The 11,069-nt window shown below is 33.5% G+C and overlaps 1 pseudogene; it reads left to right on the top strand.

Moving 5' to 3' along the window:
- The first annotated feature begins 10,079 nt into the window (after positions 1 to 10,079).
- Positions 10,080 to 10,515, top strand: LOC118543792 (mediator of RNA polymerase II transcription subunit 21 pseudogene; annotated as a pseudogene).
- The last annotated feature ends 554 nt before the right edge of the window (positions 10,516 to 11,069 follow it).

Here is an 11,069-nt window from a genome sequence, read left to right as displayed (position 1 = left end):
TTTTAAAATATTCTTATAAGCATTTTATTGTAAGCCACCTCAAATTCTTTTGTGAATCAAATGAGGGGGAAATATAAATAAATAAATAAATAAATAAATAAATAAATAAATAAATAATAAAGGCTCTTTGTGCATTCATTTATCCACCATCACTCATTGATTTACTAGATAATTGTCCTTGAGCCAAATGTATGGAAATGCAATTCGATAATGCTTCCTCAGAGGAATTATCAAAAGCTTATTGTTAATCTGACTCAGTATCAAGCATTTCAAGGCAGATGCTGTCCAAACTGTGGAAATGTCCAGCCCTGTCTCTGCTGTGGCTTCTCACTTTTTAATCAAAACAGTCTTAGTTGTCTTCATGAGAGTTGGATGTATGTTTTCTCTCAAACAAAAGACAGATATTCTCCTTCATACTGACAGCATGGACTATTTCTACTAAATGAAACATTTTTAGAAATTGCTGTAGGTGTTGACTAAGTGTGCGGCCCATTCTCTTTCATACCAGCTTCTGCTTCGACCTTGCAAGAAGTTTCACTAACTGTGGCAACTGCCTTCCCCAGGGTGCTGCTGATTAGGGGTGTGCACTGAGTGTTATTGCTGCCGCTGATTGTCTCCTCTTGGCCAACTCAGCTGATACTTCGTGTTTGACGACAGTCTTAGAAAATGCCTCTTTCTGGAAATTTGATGGCACCATGCTGGCATGCAGAACCTTGCTGACCCTAATTAAGGACAAACCCAAAGTTGAAATGTGAAGTATTTTAAAGATACTAGGAAGCAAATAGGCATTAAGTTCAAATGTCCAATTACCCTCTGAGCTATTCGGATCTTGAATTCAGCATATAACATTACTTAACTCAAAGAACACGTGTTTCATCCTCTTTCTATGAATGATTACTGACTTCCCTCTCACTATCAGCTGTCGGTCTCTCTTCCAGAGCTCTGGGCCACTCTATCTAGTGTTTGTCATATGTCACCATTTGAATGCCACCAGTGACTCAGCTGTAAGTCTGTTAACTTATCTTCTTCCCCTTCATTTATTCCTATCTTAGTAAATGTGCCATTATTTATGTGATCCTCATTCTAGTTCCTATGTACCTGCTTCTCCGTGCTGGCTGATAGAGTCATCCATGGAAGCTTTACAAAATGCAGATGCTTAGTACCCACCTAGGTCTATTAAATCAGAATTTCCAAGGATGAGGTTAACTAGGTGTAATTTTTAAAAGCACCACAGTAATTATGTTAGGGAATTAAGTTTGAGAACCATGATGTCTCCCCTTCCCCCAGTCACCGTCTACATTTGGACCTTATCACCTCTTGCCTAGATGATTTGAGGTAGTTTCCAACTGCCTTTCATGCATCCTGTTTCAACACTTTTAATATGCTGTCTTTTTTTTTTTTTTTTTAATTTAACAGATTGATTGGAGGCCTTGCTTGGCAAGGTGTTTTTCTCCACCATGTTGCTAGAATCATTTTTCTAAAACACGGGTCTTATGATGTTTTGTTGCTTAAAATCTTGTAATAGGTCTTTTTTCACCCTCAGAATAAACTCCAAACTCATTAAAAATCATTGATCTTGCCCCCCCTCTTTTTTTTTACAAACTCAAATCCATTCAATACCTTGGCCATGGTATTTGTTAGTTTCTAAATAGCCGAAAATCTAATGGGATCATCTAATATAATATTTAAGAGCTCATGCATGGAATCATTTAGCTCTGATTTCAGTATACCACTTTGGTCCTTACTATCTACATGTCCATAGCAAGATACTTAATTTTTTAAGTCTCAGTGTTCTTCTCTGCAAAATAGATGTAATAATGACTACCTTATGTAGATATTGGGATGAGTAAATTACAAAATTTATCTAAAGTGCATAACACAAAATAAGTACCCAGTTTTAGCAACTATTACTGGAGGCTACACATGCTATTTTCTGCTTATAATGTTATTCCTTCACTCATTTTCACCTGAATTATCCCCTAATTGATATTTAAATCTCAGCTAGTCACACTTTTCTCCAGGAAGTCTTCCCTTACAATCACTTTTCACAAGAACCTTAATCTTTCTTCTGTCTCAGGGGTCACTCAACTATGGCCTACGGACCAAATCTGACCTACTACCTATTTTATACTGTCCCTGGGCAAAGGATGTTTTTTATATTTTTAAATGGTTTAAAAAGAAATCAAAAGAAGATACATGGAAATCATACAAAATTTAAATCTCAGTATCCATAAAATTTTAGGGGAATATGGCCATGCCTGTTTGTTTACAAATGGTCTATGGCTGCTTGAGCACTTGCAACAGAAACTGTGTGACCCCAAAGCCAAAAATATTAGCTCTCTGACTCTTTTCAGAAAAGAGTTTGCCCATCCCTGTTCTACCTTATCCTAGCAGTGACCATCCTATATTGTCTGTTCACTTGTTTTCCCACACCAGTGACCTCCTTTAGGTCAGAAAGTGTTTGATACTTCCTCCAACACTTTGCACACTGCCCCTGTGCTCTCAGAGAGTAAGCTCTCAATTTATCCTTATTGAGTGAATGAAAGAATTATCTTCCTAAAGGTGTTTTTTTTTCCTTTGTCAAATATGGCAACAGTGTATAACTGAACATTTTTATAAATTCGGAGTAATAATGAGTTCCAAATTTCATTTAGGTATTACTTTTGTGTCAGTCAATTTTATAACCCCTAACATATATTATTTCATAAAGCACAGCCCTAAGAAATAAATCATATTATTGTTCCTTTTTTATCTATATAAGAAACCAGGGGCACAAAGAGCTCAAGTAATTTGACTAAGGTCCCAGAATTAGGAAGTAACAAAGCTGGACGATCTCACTCAGAGTACTCTCAATTACTATGTTATAAAGCCTTATAGTGAAAATGAAGAGGAAGCTGAAATAAAATGAGGTGTTTGTTTTAATTAGCATTATTTTAAAGAACAGTGTTCTAAAATAAGTTCAAAATAAAATGTAAAAATGTAGATTAGCTCATTCTGGACCATCCTTTGTGATAAAATACAGAAGAGTACATGTTAGATCATAGAATATGCTTCAATCTTAATGATGTGTTCTTGTCACTTTTGTCAGGCAAATGCTTAAAAACATTCAAAGAGCCTTATTACTTCTCTATTATAAAGTGTATCTTAAAGCTAGACTGTTGGATTTGCTTAACATTAAAAGTGAATAGCAAGAATACATGACAAATGCAACCCTTTAGAAATATGGTTCTATCAGCCCCAGAACACACCTCACATCTTAAATGAAATATAAAGAAACATTATTAAATGGAAACCTTCAAGACTCATGTCAAAATTAATAAGTGATCATTTAAGTGCTACAGTAGAGAAAAATTCAGTTGCATTCAAACATATTGAAAGTATTTGCTTAGGCACTGATAAAAAATGACAAAAATAAGATCTTTAAAAACAGACAAACAGATTATATGCTAATATAATTTCAGTCATTGATAATAAATCAAGTTGCTTATATTTATTAAATAATTACACTGTTGTTTTAGCTGGAATTCTCATTGTTTAAGCCTTTTTTCATATCAATATCATTATTACTGCTCTTGTATAGCATAGGTCTCTCTACACACAAAGAATGATTATACGATTTTCAACTCTTTACAACTAATAGTAGGATAAAATAAAAATTATAGTGATACATCAAGTACTTGTAGTAATAAAAGTTTTCTCAGAAGAGTTAAAATTTTCTGCATATTAAGTAGAATTTATTAAGTAGAAATGATAAGTTTAATTTTTCATTAGAAAATAATGGGCAAAGATGGTGGATCTTTATTTTAGAAAAGAAAAGTAAAAAAACTCATAGCAATGTTATAGATGTAAACCCAAAGATAACAATAATTATGTTAAATGAAAATGACCTATGCACTAGAGGTAAAAGAAAAAGATTTTCAGAGTGGAATAGAAAAGAAAAAAAAAAAGACCAAACACCATGCTGATTTAAAGCAACCTATTCAAATATGAAGACACAAGGGTGCCTGGGTAGCCCAGTCAGTCAAGCGTCCGACTATTGATTTTGGCTGGGGTCATGATCTCAGGGTCGTGAGATTAATCCCCAGGTGGAACTCCATGCTCAGTGCAGAGTCTGCTTGAGGTTCTCCTCTCTTCCTCTCCTCTGTCCCCTCCCTCTCTAAAATAAATAAATAAATAAAATCTTTTTAAAAATAAAATAAATAAATATAAAAACATATAGGTAAAAGTAAAAAAAATAAAAAGCTATACCATGCTAATGATAAGCGTAAGAAATCTGGAGTGGCTTTATTTTTTTTTTTTTTTTTAAAGATTTTTTATTTATTTATTTGACAGAGCGAGGGAGCACAAGCAGGGAGAACAGTAGAGGGAGAGGGAGAAGCAGGCTCCCCGCCAAGCAGGGAGCCCGATGTGGGGCTCGATCCCAGGACCCTGAGACCATGACCTGAGCCGAAGGCAGACGCTTAACCATCTGAGCCACCCAGGCGCCCCTGGAGTGGCTTTATTAATGCCAAAGTAAATTTCAAAACAAGAACTGCCTTGATACCAAAACTAAAAATAACCAGAGAGAAAGAATAGCAGACCAACATACTGCATGAACAACAACAGAAGTTTTTAAAAAGTTAGCAGTCACACTCAGCAATAAAGTATAATAAATCTAGACCAAGTGGAATTTATCCCAGAAACAGCCTTTATCCCAAGTTCTGTTTAGCATTTAAACATCAATTGTAACTTACCATTTTAACAAAATAAGGAGAAAATTTTTAGAATCATCTCAATAGATATAGAAAATCGTTTAACAAAATTTGACATCCATTGATGACAAGCCCTTAAAAAAAAAAAAGGAACAGGAGGGGCACCTGGATGGCCCAGTCAGTTAAGCATCCTCTTGGTTTCGGCTCAGGTCATGACCTCAGGGTTGTGAGATAGAGCCCCACATCAGGTTCCCCGCTCAGCTCAGAGTCTGCTTGAAATTCCCTCTATCCCTCTCTCTGCCTCTCTCTCTCTAAAATAAACAAATAAATAAATCTTAAAAAAAAAAAAAGAAGGGAGTTCAATTGGATATAGGGTTTTACTTAAAATCTTTTTCTAACCTCATAATTAATAGTGAAACATTAGATGCTTTCCCCCTAATACTAGGAACAAGGAAGTATTATTTAGTGTAATATGCAAGAATACAAAAAAAGAAGACACATATTATTTTCTAAAGTATGTGCACCATTTTACAAGGCTGCCAGCAACATGTGAGTGTTCTTATTTTATCACATCCTTATCAATACTTGTTTTCCCTGTGAAAGACATATGTATATTTTTATAAATATTTCCACAAATATACAATAGGTATATTTTCATAAATATTTTTATAAATATAAAAAAGAGGCATACAAATTGGAAAAGAAGGTGTAGACATCTCTTATTCTTTATCCAGTGCCAGAAAATACACCGAAACTCCTAAGAAGTCTGTGAAAAATCCAGTAGAACTAAGAAGTAAGCTTGTATAGTCACAGGATTCTAGGCCTCATATAAAAAATGCAATTACATTTCTGTACTAGTGATGAAAAATTGGAAATTGAAATTTTAAAAAATACAATTTATAATATCATTAGAAAACATGAGTATCTTCTGGGTAACAATATATGCAAAATCTGCACAATGACAACTGTAAATCATGGCTGAGAAAAGACTCCAGTAAATGAAGAGATATATTCATGGATTGGAAGAGTCAGTACTTTTATTTTTTTATAATTTTTTTTAAGTAGGCTCGATGCCCAGGGTGGAGCTCAACACGGGGCTTGAACTCAATCAAGACCTAAGGTGAGATCAAGAGTTAGACACTTAACTGACTGAGCCACCCAAGCACCCTGGAAAAGTCAGTATTTTAAAATATCAAGTTACCCAAATTGATGAAGAGATTTAAGACAGTGTTGATCAAAAGCCCAGCAAGACTTTTTATAGCAATTGACAAGTTGATTCTAAAATTAATATTGGAATTGGAAGAAGCTAGATAGACAAAACAATTTTGAAAAAGCAGAAAAAAATTTGGAGGAGTTATACAACCTTATTTCAAGATTCACTTCATAGCTACAACCATGAAGACAGCACAACACTGGTGTGAGGTTAGATATATAAATCAATGGAATTGAATTGAGAGTTTAGAAATAGATCCACAAATATGTGGCCAATTAATTTTTTAAGTTGAGAAGGTAATTTTGTGGGTAATGGATAATGTTTTCAACAAATGGGCCTGGAAAAATTACATATCCGTATGTAAGAAAATGAATCTGATTTTGATGAACTTTATCTCCCTCCACATGCAAAAAATAATTTAATAAGATTCATAAAACCCAAAAGTATAAAACACATAGAAGAAAATGCAGGAGAAAACCTTTATGATTTAGGGACATACTAAGATTTCTCAGCTAAAACAAATAAACACAACTTTTTGAAAATGATAAATTGAGGGACAGAGAGAATCTTAAGCAGCTCCACACCCAGCCTAGAGCCCAATGAGGGGCTTGATCTCATGACCCCGGGATCATGACCTGAGCCAGAATCAAGAGTTGGACGCTTAATGGACTGAGCCACCCAGGCACCCCAAAAAATGATAAATTGGTCTTAATCGAATTGAAAACCTTCTGTTCTTCAAAAGACATGGTTGAGAAAATGAGGAAGCAAGACACAAACTGGGAAAAATTATTTACAGTACATTTATCTGATGAAAGACTTGCATCCAAACTATATAAATAGATGATAGATGATGATAGAAGATAGGTAGGTAGATAGGTGAGTAGGTAGGTAGATGGATAGATAAATAGATAGACACTAGGTATAAGTACAGTTACAAACTCCTACAACTCTGTAAGAAATAAACAACTAAATTTGTTTAAGTAGCAGAAATTTGAATGGAAACTCAGAAAAGAAGATGTAAGAATGGTCAATGAGAATAGGTAAAGATACTCAACATCCTTCATCATCAGAGAAATGCAAATTAAAACTGTAACAAAATAACTTACACATTCATGAGAATGGCAAAATGTAAATGACTGATGATACCAAGTGTTAGCAATAATGTTGAGCCACTGGCGCTCTCTATATTAGTGATAGGAATATAAAATTGTATAACCACTTTGCTCCATTTGGCAATCCATCTGACAATAAAGTTTGACCCAGAGATTCCACTGTTAAGGTCCCCCGCCAAAAATGAAAAACATGTGTACACATAAAAATTTGTACACAAATGTTTATGGTAACTTTATTCAAATGTCAAAAACTAAAAATAACTCAGATATCCATGAGTAGATTAAATGAACCATATTTTTACAATTGAATACTACTCAGCCATAAAAAAAATGAACTACTGATAAATACAAAAACATGATTGAATCTGGACACAAATGAATATATACTGTCCAATTTCATTTATGTGAAACTTGACAAACAACATATCTATTATATAGTAGCAGAAAGGAGATCAATGGCTTCCAGGTGCTAAAAGATGGGTATGGGACTCACTTGGGTGAGGCTCAAGGGAACACTTAGAGTGGTAAAAATATTTTTTATCTTTAACATGGAGGTGATTATACAGATGTACAAATTTATCAAAGCATATTGATATCTACACTTAAAATGAGTACATTTTGTCATATATAAATTTTATCTCAATAAAGTTGATTTTAAAATATTACAGTAGATAAAACTTTTCATTCATCTCTATAAAAAACTAAAAATTTTTTATTATAGACATAGATTTGTCAAATCAGTATGTTGTACACCTGAAATTAATGTAACATTGTGTTTCAACTATGCTTCAATAAAAAAAAATTGATAATAGGCTTTGGAAAAATAGATGTTTTCAAATATATTGCCTGATATATGAAATGTATAACTTTAAGCTAGGGCAATTTCACAATATTTTTAAAAATTAAATATGTATTTTTAATGTCTTTAAAAATATATATATATTTTCTGACTCAAATATAGAATGTATATTAGAGATACACACTTCCATGTTCAATGTGACATGTGTATAAGGTTTTCATTCTGTAACTGTTCATAATAGTAAAAAAAAGAAATAACCCAAATGTCTGTCAATAGAAGATTGGTTAGTAAAACAAATGAAAATATATTCATTCAATGGAATACTATCCAACTATAAAAAAATAATGACAATGTCCTTTATATATTGAAGTGAAATAATCTATAAGATACACTATTTAAAAAAGCAAGGTGCAGATCGCTTTTTATAGTATACTATTTTTGGCTTATAATGTGTTTGTGTTTACTTAAATTTCTTAGGGAGGATAGACAGAAAATCTGTCAAACTGGATATTCTAAATGGGAAACACTGTGATTGGGAGTTAGAAATTGAAGGAGAATTTTTAATGAATTCAATTCTAAACCTTCTCACTTCGAACCATTTAAAAAATAAATAGAATTAAAAAGCAATATAGGGGAGCCTGGCTGGCTCAGTCAGTAGAGCATCATGCAACTCTTGATCTCAGAGTTGTGAGTTTGAGCCCCCACATTGGCTATAGAGATTACCTAAAAATAAAAAAAAATCAAAAAAAAAAAGCAATGTCAATTTTTAAAAATGAGAATGCCAGTGGTATAGGAATAAAATAGACAAAGAAGTAGAGCATTGTTAAGCAACAGACTCATGAATTTTTGCAAACTGATGTCAAAGTAAAGGCATCATCCAAATTATGAAGATAGAATTGGCTATTTCATATATAGTGTTAGATAGTTGAAAAAAATAAGACCTGAATAATGTGAGTAATGTTTTCAAATCAAGTACCTCAAAAGCAAACCTAAACTGGTTTCAGATAATTTTGGGGCTTACCCAACAAATGTTTAGGGGGGTACTGAGTTCATGTGTGTCTTGATGCCATGCCACAAGACGTACAATATTATCAGGATCTAGTTCTCTTACTCTCTTAGATTTGTTCTGCTTTTTTTCTGTGTGCTGACTTCATTGTTAGATAAGGTCTTTCCCTAAGCTATAGCAGCTCTAAACATCATATTTCCCTCTCCACATCCAGTGAATAGTCTTATAATTTAAAATGAATTGAATTTCATCAATTATAATTCATGATATTAATAGACTAAAGGGAAAAATATGTAATTTTTACAATTGAGGCTAAAAAGGCATTTGCTAAAAGGCAAGCTATGGTTTTCCAAAAAGCATTAGCAAATTAGGAATAGAAGAGGACTATCTTGGGGCACCTATGAGGCTCAGTTGGTTGAGTGTCTGACTCTTGATTTTGGCTCAGGTCATGATCTTGGGGTCATAAGATCAAGCCCTGTGTCAGGCTCCACGATTAGTGGAGAGTCTGTTTGAGATTCTCTCTCTGCCCTCCCCTCCCATGCTCTCTCTCCCTCCCTCCAAAAATAAATAAATAAATAGATAGATAATAAATAAATAAATAAATATTTTTTTTAAAAAAAGAGAACTATATTTAACTTGGTAAGCTATATATACCAAAACCTACAACAAACTTTGTACCTAATAGAAAAACTTTTAATGCATTCCTTTTAAGATGAGAAACAGTACTAACACTGCTACTATTAAACATGCTATTGGAAGTTCTGACAAAGACTATAAAGAAAGAAAAATAAATAATATAAAGCATTTGAAGGTAAGACATAAAACTGACATAATTTGCAGATAATGTGAACATCTACTTAAGAGAGATTTGGTTCTCTACACCAACAATAGCCAAACAGAAATTAACTTCAAGAGGATAACGCAATAGCAACAATAACAATAAATTGCCTGGGAATATCCTTAAAAGAATACATAAAATCTCTGCGGACAAAACTTCAAAGCTCTAAATAACATAGAATATGATTTACATGAAGAAGAGAGGTGTTCCCTGCTCTTGGATGATATGTCTCAGTACTATAAGAAGTCACAGCTGTCTAAATCAACCTAAATGTTCAAGGGAACCACAAACAAAATTTGGTGTATTTTCTGAGGAATAATTACTCTAAAATTTATTTTAAAGAAAGAAATGTTCCACAAATAGTTAATTCGACCTTTAAAAACAAAAGAGGGGCTTTAGCCTCCCTTAGCTTGTGGAGGCATGGCGGATGGGCTCACACAGCTGCAGGACGTGATGAATTGGCTTGCAGATGGGTTTTGTAATGCCATCGGAGTGTTGTAGCGCTGTAGCCCTCCTGCTTTCTTTACTAATATTCAGACAGCAATTAACAAAGATCAACCAGCTAATCCTACAGGAGAATATGTTCCGGTTTTTTGCAGCACTGATTGCATGAACAGCAAAAGACATTGATGTTTTGATAGATTCATTACCCAGTGAAGAATCTACAGCTGCTTTACAGGCTGCTAGCTTGTATAAGGTGGAAGAAGAAAATCAGGAAGCTGCTACATGTCTGGAGGATGTTGTTCATGGAGGGGACATGCTTCTAGAAAATATGCAAAATGCATTTGCTGATAATACACAGTCACAATTGAAGACAAGGAGTAGTACTCATAGCCAGTCTCTTCTAGACTCATAGTACCAGTATATACCATGTGGCTGAGAAAAGAACCATTTCAGTGCCATTAAGAATTCTGCATCAGATTTAGATGTAAGCCTTACCAACAGTTACAGAGACATTAAGCACTATGACACATGTTATCTTTTTAGCTATTTTTAATAATCTTCTATTTTCACTCTTGATAAGTAAGCCTCTAAAACCGCAATTGAACTAGCTTTAAACCATCATTATACCATCATTTTTTATTATCAGAATGAAATTATTGAGGCAGATATTCCATTAATGGTTATAATATAATTAAACAGATTACTTTAAAATTAAAAAAACATAAGAAATAAAAACAAAAAAGGGAAACTTGTTCTACCAGATATATTAAGATATTCTACAAAATAGTAATAAATGTTATATGCTATTGGTGCAGTAACATATAAATGAACCACGGACTATTCCAATGAGTCCAGACAGATCTATATAGATATGAGAACTTAATGTACGATAAAGGCAGCACTACAAAGCAATGAAGAAATCTGTCAAGACCGAATGTTGCAGAGGATTTGGTTCAATGGGAATTT

This window comes from Halichoerus grypus, chromosome 5 (assembly GCF_964656455.1).
Source record: "Halichoerus grypus chromosome 5, mHalGry1.hap1.1, whole genome shotgun sequence".
Classification (NCBI taxonomy): domain Eukaryota; kingdom Metazoa; phylum Chordata; class Mammalia; order Carnivora; family Phocidae; genus Halichoerus; species Halichoerus grypus.
Note: the sequence above shows the minus strand (reverse complement) of the source record. Positions and strands in the feature narration are given on the sequence as shown.